The following is a 4,862-nucleotide window of genomic DNA, read 5'->3' as shown; positions in this document are numbered from 1 at the left end:
ATGCATAGAACTACATGAATTAGTGGTGGCATGTTTAAGCATTATTGTTGCATTAACACAGTCAGTGCTTAATGGTAACAATTATTTTAGCGTACGTTAACACAGTGGGTTTTTTTGTAAGTCTGATTCCAACTGGCTCTTAGCACACARCACAAAACACATACACTCACAGAAACACAGTAGTCACTGTGGGCTGGGACATTGATCACTATTGGCTTTAGATTGCCATTGCCATCATGGTGTGTCTCAACCAATGAGAGYCTTTGTTGTTGGGTCATTGCCTGGTAACACTCACAAGAACCTATCAGAAAATGAGCCACAAGAACGGAARCATGAACATTTTCATTTTAAAACTCAGCGTAACGGTGGGCTGGATAGAAGTAAAGTTATCWGTAAGCCCTGCAATGCTAAACTGTCCTACCAGAGGAGTTCAAGCCTGAAATATCCCACTGTTGATGCTATTCGCCCACCATAACAAACAAAGGTAGGCTTTTGCAGACAAGGGTGATCAGCATGTGGGAGAGAAATAGACAAATGAAAGTAARAAAGGCTTGCATTTCCTTATTTGTTTAACATTTTTTAAATTTAATTTTAACATAAAACAATACCTTAATAGTGCTCTAAACATCTTTAAGTCAAAATTTAATTTTGTGCATAAGACTGAGATTAATCGCAATTAAAATCAAAAAGATCTCAAAAATAATGGCGATTAAAAAGTAAAATGTATGCCCAGCACCTGGTTATTTTTTCCACATAAACAAACACTGCAATTGTTTTTTTTTTCCCTTTGGTGCAGTTAGTTGAGTTATAATCCWTTAGAATTGACCCAATACTCATTTCTCTGTCCTACAGCTGCAGTGGGTCATTTAAAACGTGAAAACTAAATTACAATGGTTGCTTTGCTTCTTTTCCCTTCACAGAGAACACCAGCCATAAATAATTCCAAGACGTGTTTCGTCGCCATGCATCTGAATCAACAGATACATTTTTTATTGACCAGGGTTTCCATTAGAAATGCTGATAGATGTCTCTGACACTCCAGCAGCACATTTTCATGCATCCACAAAAGGATGATCATTAACAAAAAATAAGCAGAGTGAAAGGACACACATTTGTACCCTCTGCCTCCGCCTATCTCCCCTCTTGCCTTCAAGTTTGGATGGTAATCATTTAGCATGTGTCACCCCAAAGTCAACATTGTTGATAGAGTTGACCTAAAATAACAGATACATTTCAGATATAAATAATAGCAGGACAGTTATCCATTGAATCYCATTATCATTTGTATCCCCCAATCAATAAATATAGGTAAGAAGTAATGGTACCAATATAGACAGCTTTTCACATTGCTTAACAATTTATCAAACAGTAGGGTGCCTAAAAACAAACATCCATCCACTTTACCTGCTTCCCCTTTCTGGGTCACAAAGATCTAGTGCTTGTTTCCAACAGTCACTGTGTGAGGAGCGGGGTACATCCTGGACAGGACACAAGGCCATCACAGGACCACATAAAGATCACATTTACACACAACCATTCGCTCTCTCACTCACACTTAGGGACAGTTGCATTTCCTGTGAAAATGCATTGTGAAAGCTTATTGTTCAAAGGTTTTTACTGAAAGTTGCTGAAGCCAAGTAAAATTAGCCTAAATTAGCAACAATATACTAAAAGCAGCAGTAACAGTATCACAAGTCATAGCAGGGATTTCCTGAAGTAGCTGAACATTTTGATATATACATTGTTGAAATAGCACAAAACTTGCATGCTGGAAAATGTATGGAAGAAAAATTGATCATCTCAATAGTGTAAATGTTTTTTAAGCATTCACACAATTACCAGTTAACCTAACTGATGAAACTAGGAAAATAAAGAGAGTGTGAAATGGTTTAAACTTTCTGTTACTTTTATCATTCTAAGCGGAGTTCAGAAATGTTTTGTTGTTCACAGAGWAAGCTTCAGGCTTCAGTCCCATCAGTCATGGTGCAGTGCTGTAAAACAGTAAGGTGCTTGCATTTTTTCATTGTCATTTGCTGCCCCTTTAATCTTACTCACCCAAAATGGAGAGAAAAACTTGGAGTAATTCAAAGCATGTTTTTAATAAAGCAATCCATTTACTCAGCTGGATGGATGTACTTCTGTTGTTGAATCCTCACTCCACTGCAAATACATTCTTCAAATCCAGGAATGCCAACACTTACTCAGTAAGTGGGCATGGAAAGAACTGTGAGCTTGTCCTTGTTCTGGTTCATCATGCTATTATGCAGCTTGCTCTTCGTCCATTGATGTTTACAAAAAAATGTCAAAAATGAAAACTATTCCAAATTCATGTTTTCATTCATTTGCCACATAATTATCTCATAGGAGTAGCTCTGTGAACAGTTTTAATGGACCTCGGTCAAGCATGCACACGTGCACTTAAACATGACAACATGATTGTGCAATTATTCCAGCACAATCAGACAGACATAAAGCCTCCAATTTGCCAAGCACAAGGATCCCCAGTGTATTCACCAAGTTCGCTTGTAAGATTTTTTTTAATTAAACTTTTATACTAAACTGACTTTATTGGCTAACTCTTGATATTTACAATAAAACATAGAATAATAGGGACATTGTGTGGACACCAATCAAACATTCCCAATTGGTTCTCAGTCTCCCAGCCTTCCTGCCTCAGGCTCTGGAGATGGAGAAAGGCCGTCCTGGGTTCATGCTGCTTCGTGTTCTTATTCAAAGAAAGCCTTCTGCTGTGCTGTTCTCATCCCCCTAAAACCCTGTGTCCGTGTACAATCCCCTTCAGAATAGCATGCCTCAGCCCGGGGTCAGAGGTCGGTTATTGTTGAATCTRGTTTTATTTATTTATTTGTTCTCAGTGCTCTTGTGTTGTCGTCGGTGTGACCCCGAAAAATATTGGGTTGGATGTGCTGTGGTCAAAGTCTTCTGTCTGCAGGAGATCATACGTATTTGATTTGTTTGTCCAAACCTGGAGACAGTTCCCACGTTCTGTGACTATCTGGAAAAGGAGAAAATAAAGTAAAGGTAAAACTTGTGCAAAAGACCGATAACACCAATAACTTGTGCAAAACACCAGTAGCAGAGAAAAAGCGTAAAGAGCCTTGATTTTTTTCTCAGTTTTATAAACACTTTTTGTGTTTTTAAATGTTGTTTGGGAACATGCAAAGAAAAGTCACACAAACCTAAAAAAATAAAATAAATAAAGCACACTATTCAATTTTTCTTCACTAGGAGTTAACTGAAGTCATACAGCTGGTGGTTGCAGGATAATCTATGCAAATTATCAACCAATCAATAATGGCCTAGGACATTGATTTACCTGGTTACTAAGGACAAAAAAAGGATGTTTACAAGAACAAGAATTGGTTGCACAATTAGGCTAAACAGAAGACACTTTTTGTTTTGTTTTAAGAAAAATCCATAAAAAGACAATAAAAAAAACATGCTGGTGTTGCTTTGTGCTAATCCTAAGTGGTTCAACAAGCAGCTTGACTTCTTTTGATTCTTGAAGACATTTTATCTCTGATCCATAAGTCTTGGTCAGTTCTGATTGTGGGATGGGAGTACCAAGCTTTTACCTTGTTATGTCCAGACAGTCAAAGCAAGATGCTCGAGGCCAAATTCATAAGTGAAACAGCAAAACACTGATAGACAATCTAAAAAGGACAAAGATTTAGAGTGAAATAAAAGACGATAAAATAAGATTTATATTACACAAGTAATTCCAAACCTTAATGGGTCTACTTTATCAATAACCTTTGCAACAAAACACTTATTAGCAATTATTTAAGCTATAAGTCTAGGACAAGCACATTTACTGATTGTCTAAAGGATAGTGGGTTGAAAAATTACTAAATTTTAAATGAATAGTATTTTAACAACAGCATTGACTGGTGTGCTGTTTTCTAAGTAACTTATTGAAGGAATAAAAGAGTTTAGTCTAGTTCAAGTTTTTTTTTTTAATCTGGCACCGTTTTAGATGTATGCATATCACATTGTATACTTAGTTGTGAAGGTTTAGGTAAGGACAGTGATGTAATGTGATTGTTGGTTGATTGAGAAAACATGAAGAAATTAAAATAGTCATGAAAGTGTAGCTGTTTATTGATGGAAGCCATTGTAACATTTGATCACATGAGTGTGATGTTTTGAGATGGACTTATTTTATGAAGCTGGGAAGATAATTTAAAGCAAGCTGACTAGCTGTTAACCCAATCTGGAGGAATATTTCTGCCCTTTACTCCATACTGCTCTGTGACTGATGTCATGACTGGGATGGCCCTAATTACTGATCCCTATTTGAGAAAACATCACTTCTAACATAAACAGACTGTTCCTTTAATTATCTTTAGTATACTCTCTTAGTTATTATTTTCATAGTACACAATTAAAGTTTAATGGAGAATGGATCAGGAAAGCAAAGAAAAAATGAAAAGAAAAGGAACTGAAAAAAAAAAAAAGGCTCCAGTGTTATTGTGCCAMTGGTCATCCGCAAAATAAACTTTGCACAAAAAATAAGAAAATTTGTGTTTGGTTTATTTCTTTGTTGTAACAAAGCATGTTGGAAAGYCTGTTTATTTCCATTTTTTAATGGCAGCACATTTGTAGGCAGAGTTGGGTGGTAAGTAGTTAAATTTATTCAGTTACGCTTACTTGAGTTCGTTTTTGGAATAAATGCACTTTAAGGAGTATTTTATACGCTCTACATTTTACTTTTACTTGAGTGATTTTGTTATAAAGTATTGCTACTCTTACTTGAGTAAATTTTCTGGATACTCTACCCACTGTGAGTAAATTCACTGAATAAAGAACAAGCTTTTTTTTCACCAAAAATCCATGAGACACAC

The sequence above is a fragment of the Austrofundulus limnaeus genome, unplaced genomic scaffold (genome assembly GCF_001266775.1).
Source record: "Austrofundulus limnaeus strain Quisiro unplaced genomic scaffold, Austrofundulus_limnaeus-1.0 Scaffold101, whole genome shotgun sequence".
Taxonomy (NCBI): Eukaryota; Metazoa; Chordata; class Actinopteri; order Cyprinodontiformes; family Rivulidae; genus Austrofundulus; species Austrofundulus limnaeus.
The sequence above is the reverse complement of the archived record's forward strand: the minus strand, read 5'-3'. Positions refer to the sequence as shown.